This window comes from Lathyrus oleraceus, chromosome 5 (assembly GCF_024323335.1).
Source record: "Lathyrus oleraceus cultivar Zhongwan6 chromosome 5, CAAS_Psat_ZW6_1.0, whole genome shotgun sequence".
In the NCBI taxonomy this organism is placed as follows: domain Eukaryota; kingdom Viridiplantae; phylum Streptophyta; class Magnoliopsida; order Fabales; family Fabaceae; genus Lathyrus; species Lathyrus oleraceus.
This window is the reverse complement of record NC_066583.1, coordinates 422,882,309-422,892,949: the sequence shown is the minus strand read 5'-3', so window position 1 is coordinate 422,892,949 and position 10,641 is coordinate 422,882,309.

Sequence of the window (10,641 nt, the reverse complement as noted above, 5' to 3'; positions counted from 1 at the left end):
ACTCTATCAGATGTATATGGGACGGGGCCTGCTAACCGTATCACTAATGGCGATACCGATATGTTGACGTTGTTGTTGCTGCTACTATCAAATTGAATTACTACCTGCTCAGGGGTCTTGAACACTGGTACAATAACATTCACATCATCTATATGCCTCAACTATTGAATCTAGATTACATTCTCATCCATCAATTTCTGGATATCTCTCTTGACGGTCAAACACCCACGGGGGTTTACACTACAAATTGCACAACCATAATGGTCGTGCTCATAATCACTGATGGTACACAGGGTCCTATGCATCTCCACCAAGGACCTACGAATACGTCGCACATCGAATAGTCTGAAATTTCCTAGACAACCATCTACCATATTGACAGAGGAATTACCTTGAGCGGGCAATGGGTTGGCTTTCACATTCGGTGCACGGTCCTCAAAGGACACCATCCCATTTTTTACAAGCTTCTGGACCTCATACTTCAACAGGTAACAGTTTTCGATGTCATGGTCGTGAGCTCCTTGATAGAAGGCACAACAAAGGTCGGGCTTATACCACCACGGAAGTGGTTCTGGAATTTGAGGAGGCTTTCTTGGCAGGAGGAGGTTCTTGAGAACTAAAGATGGATAGAGTTTGGCATATGACATAGGAATAAGATCAAAAGAGACCTTCTTCCTCTCGAAGTTTGGTTGTTGTTGATTATTGTTGTTGTTGTAGTTGTTTGTTCTTTGTTGTGGCTGTTGTAGACGTTGTTGTTAAACTGGCATTGATTGATTGTTTGAAAATACTGGAATAACTTATGAAACTTGGTGATGATGTTGACATGGTTGTGGATTTCTTTTGACATGAGGCCTCCTCTGCCTCCCTACTGACACTGCATTAGTTTCACCTTCCTTCTTTCTGGAGAAACTGCTTCCATACGTCTTTCTCGATGACACCTCTTCCTTAGACAGACGTCCCACTCGAACTTCTTCTTCCAACCTCATCCCCATGTTTACCATTTCTGTAAAATCACTGAGGGCACTAGCAATCATTTGTTCGTAATAAAACGAACTCAGGGTCTTAAGGAAAATCTTGGTCATCTCCTTTTCTTCCAACGAAGGATTGATCTGAGTAGCAAGCTCTCTCCACCTCTGGGCATACTCTTTAAATATATCTTTGTCCTTCTGAGATATAGACCTCAGCTGGTCTCTATCAGGCGCCATGTCTACATTGTACTTATACTGCTTCACAAAAGCTTCACCCAAATCGTTAAATGTGCAAACACTTGCACTGTCTAGCCCCATGTAGCACCTCAAAGCGACACCAGTCAGACTGTCTTGGAAGTAGTGGATCAATAACTAATCATTATCATTTTGCGTTGACATTTTCATGTTATACATAATAATATGGCTAAGTGAGCAAGTATTTCCCTTATACTTTTCAAAGTCAGGGACTTTGAACTTCACCGGGATCTTGATATTCGGCACTAAGCAAAGTTTAGCAGTACTCTTACCGAACAAGTCCTTTCCTCTCAACGTCTTCAATTCCTTTCGCAGCTGAATGAATTGATCCTTCATCTCGTCCATCTTCTCATAAACATCCGGACCCTCAGACGGCTCGGAATGGTAGATGATGTCCTCTACATGAGGCAAGGTATGAACGACTAGAGGCGGTACAGACTTGATCGGGCTAGATGCCGACATAGAAGCAAATGTGGGTGCAAACCCTTCAGGCATGAAATTTGGTGGCATTCCCCACGGTAATCCAGAAGGCATAGTCGGACCAGATTGAGTAGCAGCCATAGGCACAATCGAGGCAGCAACCTCAGAGATGACAGTCCTCTGAGGAGGAGGAGTTGTGGGAGTTGAAAAAGGTTGATTCTGCACAGTTAGAACAAACTTCATCACAGCAGTCAGGCGAGGAATCTCATCCATCAGTTCTCGGTTCTCTTGCTCTATATGCTCCATGATTCTGGGTTGATTGGCGTGAGTGTTGTATTGGTGAGTTAGCTTGGCTGAAGCATAGAAGAATAACCGATAAGACATCTGGCGGAAAAAACCTGCTATGTAAATGATGCATGAAACACAATGTTTTTCTTAGTTTTGTTTTCAAGGAACATACTATTTTGTTTGCAAATATATAATAACAATAGTAACAATTTGATTGACCATAAAAATATCTTTTATTCATAAAATTTGGAAGGATTACACTGAGTAAAATTTCAAAAATTAAAATTCAAATACAAGAGAAAAGGAAACTAATCATTCTAAGGATCCCCTAACAACAATGTCAGATGATCTGGCTCAAAGGAAGTCTTCATCTGAGCCTTCTCGAGGAAAAGTTAATCAACAATCTTTTTCCAAGCACCGGAAGGCTGAGGCATACTAGAGGAAGATGGACGCTTTGGCTACCTCTTTCTCTTTACTACTCAATCTTCAAAAAGTTCAATAAAAGCATCTGTGTCTTTCGACTCAAGCTGTAACTCCTCATGCTTTCGGCTCAAAGCATGGAACCGTTCTTCCCACATATCCTTCTCTTGCTTCATCTTGGCGAGTGCATCTTCCAACTCCTCTACATCTTAGTTAGGGAGAGTTAATGGCTCAGCCACAACCATGGACATAGGTCTCTCACAAGCATAAGGCATCTTCAACTCCAAAGCTCTCTTCTTCACCTAAGCAGTGTAAGCCTCCAAAGCTACACAGTTGCACGGACCAAGCTCGGATCTTCCTTTTCTATGCATGTTATGCCAAGCATGCACCATCTTATGCTTCAAATTTTAGGGATCTTTACCCTCTTGATAGAAAATACCTTCTAACTGAGTGTTATTAGGTTTGTCTCTCAAGGGGAACCCAAGTTGATGACGAGCCAAAATAGGGTTGTAGTTGATTCCTCCCTGTGTACCAATGAGAGGCACATTAAAAAATTCACCATAACTATCAATAATATCCAAGCTACTTAATGAATAATCATACCGAACAATATCATCATTAGTGAGGGACATAAGTCTTTTAGACCACCGTAGACATTGTTTGTTCTCCACAAAAGGAGGCGTTTAAGGAAAGTGTGAAATAAATCACTTGTACAGAAGAGGAACACAACACACAATAGTTCCACCACCTTTAGGATTCCTTAGATGCAAAGATAAGTACACATCACCCAACAGAGTAGGTACAGGATTCCCAATCAAGAAGATTCTAATTGCGTTAACATCAACAAAAACCATCAATGTTAGGGAACAAAGCCAAACCATTGATGAGCAACACAAAGATGGCTTCAAAAGCATCCATACTACTGGCTTGAGCAAAGGCAATAGATTTCCCTACGATAAACTTAGAAGTCAACCCACATATTCCTCCTTTCTTCACCCAATGAGCCTCAATCTCAGACTTCTTCAGATGAAGAGCTTCAGCTATAATATGAGATATGGGAATCTCCTCCAATCCATTAAAGGGAAACTTGTCTGAAACAGGTATTCCCAAGAGATGGGCATACTCCTCTAATGTAGGCACAAGCTGATAATCGGGAAAAGTGAAGCAACGATAGAGAGGGTCATAAAACTGAACCAAAACACGCAAGAGTCCTTCAACCACATTAATAGATAGCACAGACAAAAGCTTCCCATGATGTTTCTTGAAGTCCAATGGATCTAATACAAAAGATGACAACTTCCTTGAAGTTATTTTTGTGTGATGAATGTTATGATGCGCATGAATGCATGAATGCAACAATTACAAATAAGGGATCACACACAAGGCAAACACAAATCAGAGGTTAATGGATGAATCAAGTCATCATCAAGATCAATAATCCATTTTGGTGGATTATGGTTTTCACCTTATCAACACCCAAGTTCCATTGATATTGACAAGACTTGATTGGATCAACCGAGAATCAAAGGGTTTGTTGGGAGTCACGAGAATGGAGTCAGGTTAAGAACCATCCCAAAGGAGTGTACTAAGGATAAAAACATGTAGGTCATGTTCTAAAAAGTTCCCAGAGTCTTAATTCCATCTATCGGATATTATAGGTTTGGATGACTGGCTTATCAACCCATAATATTCTCAAGAGAAACTCGTCTGAGTGTAGTATCGCGTAACAACTGTTATCAAGTGTACACTTGAACAATCTCCGCACTACGTCCTAAATAGGTCAAGTTGTGTTAAATGTTCTACGATCCTCAGCTTCTCGGACCCCAAATAAGAGAAAGTAGTGCCTAAACAGAAATAACTTGTGTGACATCAATAACTCCAAAAGGGTCTCCACTGAGTAGATGGGTCTCAAGCCAACTTGTTAAGGACTACTCCACACAAATCGAACATGACTATACCATCCTCCTATCTTAATTACACTCATGTTTGGGTTAGAACTTATCTCACCACTCAGAGAACACCAAGCACAACAAGCAGATTATATCATACAAACAAGTATACAAACATCAAATATACAATTATATACACATAAAAAATTAGGCTAAACCCACTGAGGACTAGTCCCTAGCAGAGTCGCCACTTAATTTCTGTAGCGGGAAGTTCATGACCATTAAGCTATGGATAAACTTAACATCAATAAAACCAGATTCGCCACCGCACTTTTATTGTTTCCAAAGGAAAAGGGAAAAGTACGAACAAAACCCAAAGATAAGAAGTTTTTATATCAAAACTAATAAAATGCCAGAGATTACAGGTATTGGGGTTGGTTACACAGAGGGAAGGTGTTAGCACCCAAAGTGTCCTAGGTACTCCTAGGGAGCCCTTTTTTATTTGTGTATGTGTTTTTGGTATAAAATGATGTGTGCAATAAATAGAGTGTGGAGATGAGAAAAGAATTCATTAATTATATTTTTGTGTTTGACAAGACCTTCTGACTTGAGCCTACGTACCAACATAAAAATGAGGGATCAAAACCTCGTAGTTCGTGGTATCAATTTCAAAATGAGTGAATTGCTTTTAACAAAGATTTAAATTTAAAAGAGGCACAAAGGGGCCTAAAAGAGTTTGAATGAGTGTTATTTCTTTTTGTCTTTTTAAATTTTAAGTCAATATGACTAGATAAATTTACAAGTTTGATTTAAGAAAAGAGTTTTAAAATACAATGGCATAAGACCAAAGTTTCTAATTTGCAAGAGAGTCTAAGTTAGAAATCACAAGCAAAGAAGATTGAAAAAAAAGGAGAGATTTGAAATTTAAGAAATGGGAGGAGATGAAAAGACTAATCCTAAGCAAAAATTTAAAAGTTAAGAGTTGAAAAGATCTTACCAATGGGATGCAATCCAATAGACAAGAATGTCATATAGAAACCCACTTTTCGTTTGGACTTTTAAATCAAGCAATATTAATAAGCAAGTAGCAAAATGAAGAGCCAAGCATCAAATAAATATAGCCACATCCAAGCTAGCAACTTCATAGTCTTCTTCTTCATCTTCCCATGTATCAGATGACATACTCCTTGAATGGCTCAGAATAAGGCATTAGACACAGGTTCAAAGTAACATTTGCATCAATACAATATAGCAGATGAACTCAAGTGGATCCGAATACATGCATCAAATGAAAGCTCCAATCACAATAATTTGGTTTCAGAAATGTTGGCATTGGCCAAGTCGTTTTGCATAGGGAATGTTGCGTAATACTAAGTCCAAAGCTCATATCAAATCCAACAGTCTACACAAACATTTTTTTAGGGTTTTTTTTATTTCTTGTTAGGTATTTTAAGGTCGTAAGACCACAAACACAAACAAGATACACAAACAAGTATATACAATCACAATATATGGCTCAAGTGAGCAAAGTGAAAATGGCATAAACGTAAACAAGTTAAATGATATATAAAATGGAAAATGACTTGAATTTAAATTGCATAATGTAAATGACTTGAAATTAAAAGCAATAATAATAAATTTAGTCAAATGTTAGTTGATTAGATGTTATGGAAGTTTTTGCTTTTCAAATGATTAAGTCATTCTTTGGAGAACACTCAACCCTCTATTCACAAGCATGGATCCTTGAACCAAAAAATCTTCCAAAGGAAGGGAAAAGGCCAAGGTTCCATACAGTACCATGAAAGGGGGGAGACTTACAATCTCACTTACTGGAATGTTATGTCTTTGGGTCAAACTTTAGCGCTATGTTAAGCAATTGTAATTGGACTTATGTAAAAGTCACAACTATCTGGGGCTGGGCAATATAAATTTTGGTGTTAATGCATGTTAGAGATATGGTATAATGAACCATACTCCTAAAACATACCACACACAAAAAGAAAATTATCAAAGGATAGACCTAACCTCAGCCATACTTGTATTGGTTCATCCAACATGAAGTTATTGATGAACCAATTAGCTTTAGGATATTGAGACTTCATTGGTCAATGAAAGGGATGAGATAGAATGGGATTAAAGATGAAGAGGGAGGGGAGATGAGACAAACACAAATTGGTCATGGGAGGAATTTTATCAAATTAAAATCATTCATTCATTTTGGGATATGAAATGTATCTATCATCAATCCCCTAAATTGAATGATTTTAATCCAACAAAAGTCAAATCAACCTTGACCAAGGCCTAAACAGATAGTCAAACTTCACAAGTCAATAAAAATGGCTCAACATAATTTCTACACAATTAATCAATTAAAAATCAAATTAAAATGCATTAAATTAAATTATATTTGATCAAAAACCTAAAACCTCTTCAAAACACCAAATAAATGGCCAAAAGATTTATCCTAGGCCAATCAAGGTCAAAGGACCTTAGACAAAAAATGTCATTATTTTTGAAAAGTCATAAGTATTTTTAAACAATTAAAAATATGCACAAAAACAATTAATTCATGAAAATATCAAAATTATTCCAAAAAATAATTTTAATTCAGAAAATGAAAGAGGAAAATATTTGATTTTTTTTTGTGAAAGTCCCATATTTTTTGGATTAAAACTGAAATTGATATGAATTATTAAAAATAATGGATTAAATGAAATAATCAGAAATTCAAAAAAAGGAGAGCCATGTGATCTCCCTCATTAATTGAGGTGGCAGATCAGATGGTTGGAATCGCGCTCCACGTGTTCTCAAGTCAATGCGTCTACACGTGTGGTAATCAGAAGCAACGCATGAGATTAAAACAATTCAAATAGATCACATGGCCTGGATTGATCCAACACACCACCGGAGCCCTAGCTCCGGTCATCTTCTCCGTTGAGGACCACCAGAATGGTCCAACTCAAACCTCATGAAAAATGAAAAGTAAGTACACTAATTTGAAGGAAAAATGCTCAGGAGCACGAATCTGACCTCAATCTTGTCCAATTCTAAGTATATAGAAAGATACAGGGATTTGAATTTTGAGGATCATGAACTGAGTTGCTTCGATTTGACCTCAAAGCAACTCAATCTTCTTGCCTAATTGATAGGACTTCAGACAACCAAAAATCAACACGAATGGTGAGGAATTGAGGGAGAATCGAAGAGATGAAAATTCTGAAAAATCACCTAAAATGGACCTTCAGATTGGCACGATCTTGCTTTCAATTATGCTTGGCCTTGCTTCAGATGCTTGATAGAAGTGAAATGGATCAAGAAAGGGATGGACTCTTAGAGTTTCAATCTCAAAATAATTAGAGATTTGAAACTCGATTTTCAAAGAAAATCTTCAAACTTATCCTGTAATGGTGAGGGTTTGAGGTTGCAGGTTAAAAGCTTAGGCACGAGGTCCTTAATTCTGAGCTATGAGGATCTTATTTATAGGCCATGAGATTGATTTCCACACACTTCGTAATTTGGCAAATTTTGTATTTCCCCTTTGCATGGTAGTATGGGCGTGTGCTAGGCCCATGAGATTATGTGATCTGACCCATAATTGAATGTACACCATGTTGAAATCATGTTAAAAGTCCATGCAAATGTGCGTGAAAAATGGAAGTTGAAATTATCCAAATGATCCTTTAACTTACACCCATGCGCAAGTCCCTCATCCTTTCGCCAAATTATATGATCTTAGACTTTATGGAAAGGTGAGATCAAGGGGAACAACTTTCATGTTGAACACTTTTTCATTTGAAGCTTGGATTATGATGAATTATGAGGTGGAAGTTTGCGAAATCAAACATATTTGAAAATTTTCTAAGTCCCAAGTCAAATGTTCACTTCTTCCACCTTGAATAACTTTTTCTATGGACTTCAAATGAGAACTGTTCCTTCATCAAAGTTGTACCTATTTAAAACCTATTTAATTTTGTCACAAACTTGACCTCATTTGAATTTGGCATGAAGGAGTTATGCATTTTAGAAGTTGAGGAAAATCATTTGTTCAATTGTATTGGCCCAAAATGACCTATAATGTTTCCTCTTGGCACATGCACTTGCAAGTAGAAATTGCAATTCCTCCAAACATAAAAGTTGAATTAGACATCTTTAATTTGACCATGAAATTTGAATGGCTTCCATCTAATAATAACTGAGTAAATTATGAACTTGGGAAGTTGACCTCCAAACTAGGGTTCAGACAAAATGACCTATAATCTTTCACCATAAAAAGTGACTTTCCAAGCAAAACTATCTCTTGACCTAAACATGAAAGTTGTTTGGAATTTCATTTTGAGTAAAGTTTATCTTGGAATATGTTTCATAGGACAAATAGTGTAGGAGATAGGGTCTAGGGAACCCCAGTTTTGACCTGTTGACTTTGTTTGATCAACCACCATGAACCAACTTGCTAGCTTGACATTATCTTGACTTTTGTGACTCATGGAGGATCACATATGTGTAAGATGACGTAATATGAAGTATCCATTGAAATATTTGATCAATTGTTGAAGAAACTTCTTGAAGAAGTCATACAAGATACCCAGATGAATTACGATTTCCAAGGCAAACAAACTTCAAACTCTTGATGATTTCTTAATCAAAATGATATGTGAAGATCATGGGGATCCATATATGATGATTAGAGTAAATGTGAACCATTTCTTGATTGTGTTCTTTGCATTGAGGGTCTCAAACCCTAGATATGAGCTTGATAGAGCATAGGTGAGCATACATACTACCTACAAAAGCAACAAACTATATGTTGACATATTTTTGGTATTTTGGTTAGTAAATAAAGAAAAATGAAGTATGATACAATCAAATGTGCTTGGTGATCTCTCCCAATGCAAACCCAATGAATGAGGGGTAAGGAGAATTCCATGTTTTGATCCCAATGCTAATGCATATGATGAGATATCATGAGGGATCTTAGGGTCAAAATTGGGGTCTTACAACCAACACTTGATGATTATTTATCCTTAGGTAAATAGATTCAAAATATGGTGCATCAAGGGATAACTTATCACTGATGCAAAGTATGGAAGATGATCAATGGATCAACTTACCATAGATTTGTAACAATGAAAGTTATTCAACCCCATGTCCACCTATCAATAGATTGACTAAAGGAAGACTATGCAAAACTCAAAGTTGAAAGCTTAATGATTGATTAAGTTATTAAGTTAGAAAGTTATAGGACAAGATATATTATTAAAAAGGTAATAAGATTTAGTATACAATATAAACAAGTAAGTATAACATGTTAGTGGGTTAGTATGAACCAAAAGAGATAAGAATGTATCAGATGAAATTATAAGTTAGCATATGTACATGTAAGCTTCATCTACAAGTCAAATGATCCAAGCTACTTCAAATATGGGCAACCTATCCATGCTTCATAGGCCCATAGATGAACACTTTATCATCCATTAGTAGGTTTGAATTATGGAAGGTTCAATTAACCCTAAACCAACCAATATCATGACAAAAGGTAGATTTAATTAGCCCAACTTCAAGACTCCAAAAGTCCCTTAAAAAATATCATGAAATTTGTTCCTTGCCATGTCCTTAATTAAATGCAAAAATAACCAAGTCAAAAGGGTTTGTGGTTTGGAAATTGCAATGTGCCAAAGTAGTGGTCATAACATGATTTTAGGGCATGGTGGGCATGTTGGACCAGCTTGGCCAATACCAAAATTGAAGCCCTTACTCAATGAATTAGGTCTTGGACCTTGAAACAAAGGTGGATATGAATTTATTTATGACATTTGGATCAAAGTGGAATTTAAAAAGATTGAGAAATGAGAAAGTTATGGTCTTTGGAACTTTCCATAGGTCATTCTTGCCAAAATGCAACCGACCAACAAGACCTGAAAATGGGATTTTTTTGATTTCTTGATTTCTAAGGCATAATGGTGGATGTTTTGAGTTCATATGATCATAGCATGATGGGAAATAAGATTTGGATATTTGTGGGATGATTTTAGGTCAAGTTGATGGGTTGATCAAAGCATTGGAGATTGAAAAATCATGAACAAACCAACTACTTGTAACATAGTTTGAAAGGATGTTTAAATGACGGATTTTGATTGTAATGGGCATAAAATGATGTTGAGTGAATGGTAAGGTGATTGAATGATAAAAATTAGGCAAGGTCAATGATCAATGGATGCCCAAGTTGGGTTTTCTTGAGCCATAAGCTTCCTCAAGAACAAAGGTAAGATGGATTAGGGTTTGAGGTGCAAGGACCATATTGGGATGTTTCAAAGGTGTGAGGCATGAACAAAATTTTGATTTTATGGTTCCTCAATGGCATGGTCAAAATCCATGGTGAACCATGACTTTTTTAAGCCAAAGGA